Source organism: Charadrius vociferus, unplaced genomic scaffold (genome assembly GCF_000708025.1).
Source record: "Charadrius vociferus isolate BGI_N301 unplaced genomic scaffold, ASM70802v2 scaffold26, whole genome shotgun sequence".
Lineage (NCBI taxonomy): Eukaryota > Metazoa > Chordata > Aves > Charadriiformes > Charadriidae > Charadrius > Charadrius vociferus.
In genome coordinates, this window is record NW_009649320.1 from 3,454,516 (window position 1) to 3,466,036 (window position 11,521).

Sequence of the window (11,521 nt, forward strand, 5' to 3'; positions counted from 1 at the left end):
ATTATTCTTTGATGTCAGTGAAGTAGTCTGAACAGCTCTTTGAGAGAAAATTTTTCCTGGGGCTTCATTTTCTTTTCTGACTGTGGTATTTCTATAGTACTTTATACAGCAAGGTGCTCATAAAACTGGGTGGTGTTTTATAAAAATCAACAATATTCCCAATCTTCAGAGACAAATTATGACTCAAACTATTACACGACTTAAAATTGGAGACTTAGTATGTGAATACCATTTCTAGTGATATTTTTAATAAAAAACTTGACCGCCAAATGTTTTTAGACAGGTGCAACTAAATCCTGTAAGTACGTGATAAATACTGTCTGAACTGTAACTTGCCTAGTATGGATAAGATAAAATTCAAATGTATTATGAATATGGCACCAGCAATATTTTTTTTTCTTTCAGCCTCTAACAGGGAGGAAAAACACACTGAAAAGACCTCAGTTCACAAACGACAAAGCAAGTGCTATGTATTTGTCTTATTTTAAGAGAGCGTGAGTATTGTTCTTGGCTCAGCAGTGTTGAATTCAGTGTAAATGTTGCTATTGATTTTAGAGGGAAGTGATTTAGATGAATATGCACATCTGTGATTAAAGATCTAGCAGAATTAAAGCTCTGCAGAATGCATAGGGCTTTCTAAAGTCATAAATAGGTACCTAACACTTGCAGGCTTTACGTCTAAATGTTATTTGCTCATTTGACCTTGTATGAGAAAACCTGTTATGATAGCTGAGTGAATTAAGGGAAATGCTTTCCACAAGACTTACTTGTCTTCAGGAGTGAGTTTTGATGTGAATGCTTGCAGTCTTTTCATGTTAATTAACTGTAATTCTGAAGTACATATTTAAATGTAATATGAAAAGAAGGGGAGGCGGATGAAAATAAGGTACTTAAAAAAAGTACCAATTTCAGGAATTATGGCTTTCAACCTCTTAGGGAGCTAGGGGGGAATTTTCTCAACTACAGACTGTGGCCAAGAGAACCCTTGACTACCACGAGGTTATTGATATGTCTTCATAGCACAAGGTACCTCTTCATACTTGAGGCTGTTATTCTTCATGCAGTCCTTTTTCTCTGGTATAGTGTGTTGCTATTCCACCATCTGTTAGACCATCTACTGCTTGAGAATGCTTGTCCGGATAACTGGAACGAGAGCTGTGATTGCAGTTCTGCAAGTCAATGAATTCTTCTCCCAGAAGTGGTCAAGACAGGAAAGGGTTGCTTTTGCTCCTCACAGGTCATGGCTCGGAACCGGGCCAAGTAGCATCTGAGGACCCATCTAGTAGGTCCCTTAAGGTAGTGGTGGGAAGACAGTGAGCAAGCCAGGACAAACCAAGTCACATATGCTGTGTCCAAACTGCCTCTAGATGTATTTCTAAGTCTACATTCATGGTCTATCTGGCTCCCCTCAGGCTCAGGCTAAAATGTGTATCTCCATGTGTGTGCATGGAGGAGGAGGAGAAGGAGGGCATGACAGTTAAATACTAGTTGCATAGCCATAGCAGAGCCTAGTGGGTGAAGCACTTTGCAAGATAGGTATCTTGCATCTTGTGGGTTGTTTTTTTTTTTTTATTCTCAGAAGAGTGACACAATGAAATATAGTACAGGAAGCAGGAACCAAGTATTTCCTCTTCCACCTAAACATTCCATAATTAAGTATTAGAAATGAAAGGTATTTGAAACGGGAATGCTGATTTTATTATTCACAAAGTATGAGCTGGAATAGCTGGCTTTCAGTAGTGGATAACATAGAAGATATTATAATGTCCTACAGCTTGAGAAAATGGACTGTGATAATGAAGACACATTAAGGTATTCTGTGTATTTAGAAGAAAAACTCTGCACAGGACATAGTACCTTATTTTCTAGAATAAACGAAAATTACTTTTTCGTCTTCTAGCTGCAGTCACTCACCTTTTCCATGGAAAACTCACCAACCTTACCCATAGACCACTACAGCCCACATGTTACCAAAAGAGATAAGAAGAAAGAATCAAAACAGACTGTATGTTCTAGAAAATGGCAGAGCTAACATGATTTGATCATTTATAGCAGGGGAATGCATGCATTTTGCACAATATTATTATGTTTCTACCTTCTCATAATATCTACATTTCACCAGCCTCTGCTGCGCATTACTGCTATAGCTATTATGTACACATTACACAGATTTATAACAGAGATTACACACTTCTGCATAATATTTCTCCAACAGGTACCTAAACATAAGAGAAAACACGCAAGAGCTTTTTTCAGCCCCATTGTTTGTCTGTGGCTATGTTATTTACTTCAGTCTTTTGTTCTTGTCTTAGTTGTGTATAATATTTTCTAATAGTTATCTCCCTCATGATATCTCTCATTCATGGCACCCCTTTAAATATAAACCCTGCTTCACCTGTTCTGAATTTTTATGTCTTAGCTCTTTTGTATCTTTACCCCCTGTCCCAACAGCAGTTTCTTTGTCGTGAAATCTCAGCACGAATACCAAGCTCACAGAATGCAGCTTCAGAGATACTTGATACAGGCTGTCCATGACTGTAGCTTCCATTTTCAATTCCTCTCCCAAAAGTCTTTGTGGTTAGTTCAATTGCTGTTGGTGGAATGGGCCACTAGAAAATTCACTGGGTATGGAAATCACAGAAAAAGGCTACTGGCCTGCCTAGCTGGTTCTGCTGAAGACCATGCACACTCAGATTTTTCTGCTAGATGAAGTCTGTGCATTGTTGGATCACTTTTTGCTTGAAGCCAGGGAAAACCACTACATCTGTTATACCATGAAATGATCCTGATGTTGGTGTGGTTCTTTCCCACACTGCATAAACTTATGTCTTAAAGCTGCCAGGCTTTAATGTTGAAACTTACTGTCAGAGTCCGAGCTGGGAATAAATATGATTTTTTTTTAACCTTCTGCAAGTACATAAATTTTTGTGCTTACAGTAGTCTGAAAAAATATTGGACACCTACACTAGCAATTCAGTTTTCATTTTTGAAAATTAATTCTTTACCTAAACACCAAGTCAGTCTTGCCCTCTCAATTTCTCCAACAGTTTTATCTCTGGCTGTACAAACTTTAGACCACAGTCCTTCATCTTTTCTGCTCCAGCACCTTTTTCTCCAAGCACAGTGCCATATCTGTTCTGCTCCTACCTCCTCCATAGGTGCCTCTTCTCCCTGGGGTTCACTCTCCTTTTACGTCTTTCTGTTGTTCCTTTTCTTCTTGATAGCTGAGGGATTGCAGAGTAACAGAACTATAGTGACACTCTCCATTCTCTACCCCACTACCCTTTACTCTTAAGCAAGGTATTAGTGGGTACATAAAGCAGAAATCAGAAAACTATTTTTCCATTCACGGGTGTGGATAGATTGAAGGATGATTGCAGCTGAACAAGGATGGAGCAGTCCTGAACTGTTGATCGGTTTCCAGTCTTCCTACTTATTCCCAGTCTAAGCAGCTGAACAGAAAGAAGGATCTCCACTTGCCTGGTGCAATAATCTGGTTTGTTTATAAACAAGGAAGCAGTCAGTAAGAGGCAATTTCCTAAACCATTAAGACTGTCATACTAGCAGCTATATTTCCTAAATCTGCAAATCACTGTGCTCTGAAGCATTTAAGTATCAGCTATTTGAGTGTGCAGATCATCTGATTTGTTGATATTAAGTGCCCTGGAAAAAGTGATCATAAAGAGAGAGAATAAAGGAATATCTGTGTTTTCTAAATGCTTCAACAGTAATAAAAGCATTTTCTTTATGGGAACATATATTTCTGAACTTTTGTTGAGAATACTTTTCCATTTCATGTTTGCAAACTTCACTTGCAGTTCACAAGGACTGTTTTCACTACCACTTTTAAAACAATGTTCTTATCTGTTTTCCCTTCGTAATGATTAAAAGATAAGAGCTTTAATCCTTTCAGATTATTTTATCATGATAAGGCATTGCCTTATGAAAAGCATACATTGACATCCAGATACAGAAGTTTTGATTTTTTTGGAATGTCTTATAATAATTAAATAGGTTTTCTTTTTTTTCTAATTAACAAAATATTACTTTTTTATTAGAGTGGGTTTTTTTTTTATACTTATAGATGCAATATAAATATTTTTGTTTCTTATTATACTATGGCTAATGTGTTTGCAGGGACTAGAAATAAGATATCCTAGAAATGTTTAAGGAACTTCTGAAAATAAAATATCGACACAGTAGAAACTTTGCCTTTCGAGAGTCAAATCTTCTTTGCCAATACACAATAATTTTCATGATTTCAGCTTTTATGTGAGGGATTACAATACTTCACACTCTTCATGTACATCTAGGAATAAAGCTATCAAGCATTTCTTACTTTTAGTAACCACATTGCTCAGTTCTTTTTTTGATTTCTTTTTGATTACCATTTCTAATTATTTTATTCAATATACCTCAAAATCAGTTTTGAGAAAATTAGTCTGATTAAAACTTTGCAATAAACAATTTTATGCATGCCTGGGAGATTCAGACATTCAGAATAAAATAATGATCAGGTTGACATAGTTCAGCTATTCAGTAAAGAAAAGTAATTATTTTCCTCAGGTTTGAGGACATGCCTGTTTAATTTTGTTGCTTTATTTGAAATTACTTTATGCAAATTTCACTGTTAGCCCCTCTAATACAAAAATTTTGCATGGAGAGATAGATTTGCTAAAGGAAATTTTACTTAATCAAGAATATTTGTTGTTTGGACTCTCTCATTCACAACTGTGTTAAAAACTGAATGAAGCTGTATTACTTTAGGTTAAAAGTTCCTTTTTCTACTAAATGTCAATGTTTTTGTTTTGTTTTGTTTTGTCTCTTTGTAAATTTTTTTAATTCATGCAATTTCACTAAGAGTATAAATAACTCTATGTAAACAGATGTTTTACTTTGATTCTTTAGTCTAATGGGTGATTTTATATAAATTCTTTTTTCTAAAGATTTCACATTTAAAGGAAGTCTTGAGACCCTTTGAAAGTTTAAGCTCATGATTATTCAGTAGATAAAAAAAAAGAAAAGAGAAATTAAATGAGATTTAAAATACCATCTTTAAAAACTTTGAATTTAATCAAACTTAATCTCTATCTTACTCAACATGGAGAATCTATTTTAAAAATGGTTCTGTTAATTTATACTTCTGAAGACGATATAAGACCTGTCTTTAAACCTGTGGCTACCACACGTGATGTGGATCAGACTCAATATTAGGTGTAAGTTTTGTTTCCTCCAAGAGTAGGATGCCTTCCATAGTTTTGTCTTTCTAAAATATATAAATATTTTAGGTTGGGTTTTTTGTTTGATTTGGTTTTGCAAAAAGACACTGTTGCAAAAAGAAGCTGTTGCAAGTTAACTTATGTATTGAAGTGGTATGTTCCTACATGCCTTTAAATTGAGAAAATGTCAAAGTTCAGGCTTTGCAGTATGTGATGAGATATCCTAGGAGTTCTCCCATTTGATCTGATATTGGAATTGTCAGGAAAGCATGGAAAGCATGTGTTGTTCTGTGTCCCTTTCTTAGTTAACACAGGGGCTTGTAACTGGAATATCCAAGACTAAAATAATAAAAAGCCCATCTTTGACACAAAAAGTCTCACTATGTCTGGTACAGAAAAGAAACCAGAAAACATATTTAACTGTTCCTTTTGCAGAGTGGAGTGGCAAATCTGTCATCCATGGCTGTAATATTTACTTAGAAGCTGTAAGCAGGGCAGAACTGTGCAATCTAACACTGAAACGCATAATTCACTCCCCTTAGATTTTGTAATGAAAATAATTACCAAAGTGCATAAGATAACGATTATAAAAAATTATGCTAGGCAAAGCCTAGATTTGATAATGTAAAAGAGTTAAAGTAAAATGATCCATTAAAAAAATAAAAGCCCTTTAAAGTTGTGAAGCTTTTTTTTTTTTTTTTAAATTTTGTTGCATATTTTCACTCCCAACATCTGCAGATGTCTGGCATTTTAGGCCAGTCTTAGGAACAGATGGCATAATACCAAAGGTGCATGTTTTCCCATTAAAATATTTAACAAAAGATCTGAGGTTCTAAAGTGGACAACAAGTAAATTTCAGTGTACTGTTGAATCTTTAAACCAGCAAGAGCAGAATTAGATTCAGTATTAAATGTGTGCCTGCTTTATTTAAAGGAAAAAAAAAATAAAGAAGAAATATCTTTTCGTCAGTATAATCTGTATAATTGACTTTGCTGTGCAAAGTCAATGGTGGGACCTGCCCTTTCTGCTGAGCAGGATTTAAAAATGAGTAAGCCTTCTGTAAATGGTTTTAGGACTTGGCAGTTTCAGATGCATTTTGGGACTGAAATCAAAGGCACTGCACCATAAACTGAACTTGGACAGCAGGATGAATTAGTCTTGATGCGGTGGGAAAAGTCTATCATTTTATACCCACAGGCCATATTGCTGAATTGCTCGCCTGTTAAATACAAGAGGGACAAGGACTGGTGCCAGAGCTGTGGGGAAATGTCAGAGAATGGTTTGCATCCACAAATCTCAGTGGTTTGCTTGGAGGCACGGTGTGCACTCCTAGATCATATGTTTAAGTATATACCTTCATGCAAAAGTAATCCAGCTCATCTGTTCCAAGACTGCTTGTAATGCACATGGAAGTTTAGTTTGAGGAAAGTTTGATAAATGGGAATTGGGAGATTTTCTTTAACAATGTATTCCTGGTCCAAACAAAAATACTAATGTGAACATGCCTTGGCAGTCCAGTATTACTTCTTTGTCCTGTGCACTATTTTCTGAACTTTTAATCTCAGTTGTGTGTGATTTCTGGTTCTTTTCTCTTCCTGGTCTCTGGTTTATACTTTTCTTCTTCCAAACTTCTTCTGAGTTCAATCCAGGCTCAGATCACTTCCCAGGTCCTCCTCATCTGTCCTTGATTGACAGCTACATTTCTTCTGTAGATCATGCCATCCTCCTGACTTGGCTTTGTCCATTCTGCACCACTTGCTTTTACCTAGATTTCTGTAACCTTATTTTTCACAGATGAATGGGATTAATTCTTTTTCTCTGAGGAACAACTGAGGACTAGAATCTGCAACAGAACTATTGCAGCTGAAGAGTCATTTTTACCAAGTAAACGAAAATAGACAAGATAAGTTATCTTCTCACCTTTCCCTCAGTTACATTTCTGTGTCCATCTTCTGAGCCAAAGCTTGTGTATATCTCTGGAAAAAAAAGTGTTTAAAAGGACCAGTTCCAAAATACCTGTGAAATGCATTGGTATTCTTCATATTCTGTGACTCACAACTGATTGAAAATAGCTTTTGTATTCTGACACTGAAAACTGGCAGTGAGAAAGCAGATAATAACCATGTGTATGTATATATATGTCGTAATCGTACCTGCACATATAGATAGATGTAGAAATACATTCCAGATATCTAAATATGTCGACTTCTAGGTTCAGAAAACCTCAGTTAGCAAGAGTTCTTACAAAGGTTCTGTATTTGCCCATAAATCATCATATTGCCTACTAAAATAATTGAAATGGTGTATCTCCAGAAATGTTCTTTGCCCAAATTAAATATCCTATAAAATTATATTGTTTTCACGTTTTCACAACATTTCAAACCTTGTAGTGCAGAAGCTGCTCTGAAATCAATTGCTAAAGTTGTGGAAGCATATAATAATCCCAGAAGTAAAAGCAATAAAATTTGGGTTGTTTTTTTGTGGGTTTTTTTTTTCAGAAATTATAATTTTCTGCTTTATACAAGAAGATAAATATTCTTGTTTACCTCTTTGAATAAATTTGCATTTGTTTGATAAGTTTCTCAATTCTTCTTGAGGAAAAAAAATTAGTCTTAAGAGAAGTCAAGTTGGATGAGACTGTGACCCATCAAGAAAAAGAAAAAATTTATTATACCTTAACTTTGGTTTCTTAACAGCAGGAAAAAAAAAACCAACAATACAGAAAGTAATAATTTGTCATCTACTTCAGACCTAAAGCAACTGCTCCTGTGAAATTAGAAGGGACAGTGCCATCTTTTCTACTCATAAATGTATCATTTTGAAAATGTAAAAGAATTGACTTAGAGTGATAAAGATCAGTAAGAATTTCACAGTTGTAAAAATCTGTATGCTCAAATATGTCTCAACTTTATTGTCTCCTTCAGGCAATCACTTGGATGGCTAAAGTGAAAGTGTGTAATTTTCATGTTGTTAATTACTTTATTTTTAAGGAAAGCAGAGATGACAGTGAAACTCTACAAGTTCAGAATGTTTAAACTCCCCATCTATACAAAAAGGCATGAAGCCAAATGGTTCCAGGTGAGATCAGATCTTGAGTTCAAAATAGAGAATTATGGTCAGTTTGGAATCATAGAATCATGGAATCGTTATGGCTGGAAAAGACCTTTAAGATCATAAAGTCCAACTGATAACCTAGCCCTGCAAGTTACTACTAAACCATGTCCCTTAACACCACATCTACACATCTTTTGAATACCTCCAGGGGTGGTGACTCAAATAATTCCCTGGGTAGCCTGTTGCAATGCTTGACAACCCTTTCAGTGAAGAGATTTTTCTGAATGTCCAAGCTAAACGTCCCCTGCAACAACCTGAGGCCACTTTCTGTTGTCATATCACCTGTTACTTAGAAGAGACCAAACCCCCACCTTGCTGCAACCTTCTTTCTGGTATTGGAGAGAGTAATAAGGTTTCCCCTCAGCCTCCTTTTCTCCAGGCTAAACACCATCAGTTCCTTCAGCCCCTCCTCATAAGACTTGTGCTCTAGACCCCTCAACAGCTTCATTGCCCTTCTTTGAACATACTACAGCACCTCAATGTCTTTCTTGTAGTGAGGGTCCCAAAACTGAATGCAGTATTCAAGGTGGGGCCTCACCCGTGCTGAGTACAGAGGTATAATCACTTCCCTAGTCCTGCTGGATACACTATTTCTGATACAGACCAGGATGTTATTGGCCTTCTTGGCCACCTGGGCACACTGCTGGCTCATGTTCAGCCATCCGTCCGCCAACATCCCCATGTCCTTTTCTGCCGGGCAGCTTTCCAGCCACTCTTCCCCAAGCTTGTAGTGCTGTATGCAGTTGTTGTGACTCAAGTGCAGGACCCAGCCCTGGTCTTGTTGAACTTCATACCATTTGCCTCAGCCCATCGATCCAGCCTGTCCAGATCCCTCTGTAGACCCATCCTACCTTCAAGCAGGTCAACACTCCCCCCGCAACTTGGTGCTGTCTGCAAACATACTGAGGGTGTACTCAATCTCCTCATGCAGATCATTGATAAAGATATTAAACAGAACCGTCCCCAGTACTGAGCCCTGGGGAACACCATTTGTGACCAGCCACCAACTGAATTTATATCCATTCACCACCACTGTTAGGGTCCAACCATCCAGCCAATTTTTTACCCAGTGAAGCATACACCTCACCAGGCCATGAGCAGCCAGTTTCTCCAGGAGTAAGCTATGAGAAATGGTGTCAAAAGCTTTACTAAAGTCGAGGTAGACAACATGCACGGCCTTTCCCCAGTACAAATGTATGCAATTGCAGAAATGCACACACCTGTGCTTTTTAGTGTATACCTATTCCTCCAGGATTACCTGCACTCTCCAGATTTTTAAGTGTGATTTGCCAGATTCTTAAGGATTTTTGGAAATTGCTGAAGTGCTTTTAAACCACAGTGATCTTATTAACAGAAATTATCTGCATTTGTATTTTGTGGTTGGCATTCTCTCTCACATTGTATCTGCTGAATTGATTTTTCCGCTTCTTATTGTTTGTCTATAAGTAAACTCCTGAGTGCCTAGGAAGCTTGTAAAACGGCTATGCAGAGGTCAGTGCAGTCACTGACATATTGTTACTACCCTGAGGAGATATTTTTTGTTTTCTATTCATGTTAGTCCTCAGTTATAGGCAGCCTTCTGGAGGACAATCAGTTCTCCACAGGAAAATTCAGTACATGAAAGGTCTGGATGGTGTGTTGGTAGCAGGAGCTGAAGAACAGGTTCCTAATATAAGTCTCAGCTGTCCAAAGTTCCCACAATTAATGTCTTCATTTTTCTTTATCTGTGTATTGGAGTTCTGAGAGCTGTTGGCAGTTATTCCATGTGTTCTTGACATATATTACTTTACATCTCACAGACTCAGCAAGAAAAGGTAAGTAACTTCATGCTTACTATTTATCAATGCAGCAATTTACAGAGCTGTTGCAAGCGAAACACTGCATCATAGCTATGTGCATACAAGCCTGATGATCTACCTTAAAGCCTCCACCAAAACTCTTTTATTTTAAGTGACTGATCTGGGAATATAATGTCAGTGACACATTTGCAGTTAGATCACAAGATTCAAGCAACACTGAATATTACTTCTCTTACACATGCTGGAGCTTTAATTTTTGGTAATGTAATTTTTATTTGATTAACTTTTAATCATACTCTCACTCTTACTGGCTTTCTGCTAAATTAATGGCGCAGAATTTACAGTCTGGACAGCAGCACAAAATTTTTTTAATAAGCTTATTATAATGAGGGAGAGAGTAGCATTAAAGCCTCACAAATCAACTCAGCAAGTTACTGTTGTCCCATCTTCAGCAATTCCCTCACTGACCACTGCTCCTTTAGTGCTGCCATTTCCTTTTTTTGCAGCTGGTAGACCTACAGAAAACTGAGTTAAAAGCTTGGCTGGCTGTCCCCGAGTACTGCAAAAAGCTGGCAGCACATTGCTCTTCCCTTACTTCTTCCTGACTATGCTTCACTGAGAAAAGAAAAAAAAAATAGCAATGAGCAACCAGTTCCTATTCCTTGTTTCTTGGTCCTGGCTCCAGCTTAGAGGGACCTCTAACATACATCGATTGTCAGTGATTTCTGAGGGATCAAAGGCCAGTGGTTACTGAAACACTGCATATTCCAGGGACCTTCCCTCTCCATGCCCACCCCCCCACCAGGAAAGTGAGGAAAAAAAACAGATTTGGAGCATAATCCCTCTGTTGGTCTCTACATGTAAGATGGTTCTCCAGGTAGGACCTGTACTTGGCTTATACTGTCATTACTCCCTATTTATCGAGTCTGGCACTTTGTCTTTCTTGGAATAAAATGAGTTGAATGCTTCTTTTGTCATTCCCTGACATAAGTGCACATTTTACTTTGCTGTATTATCTGCCATGGCAGTACTGTTGTCTGGCTAAAGTAGGGCATCTTGGGATCTAATTTTATACTTCTCAACACCCAGATGAGCACTGTAGATTATGTTCAACATATCTAAATCCATATGGTATAGCATTATGATACAAAGTTTCTGTTCAAAGTTCCATTATAATCTTATTATTTGCAGTGTTCTCATTTGACTAGTCCCTGTAAAAATGTATCCTTTGGGATACTTTTTGCTGTTGGCCCTTCACACAGAAGAAATCCATTACATTATTTTAAGGTTATATCATATTTCTTCCTGTCAAATTCATTTAGAAACAATTTGCATTTGATGCCTATTTATTTTTAACCATTCTTCCTGTAGTTTCTTTGCTTCTGTTTA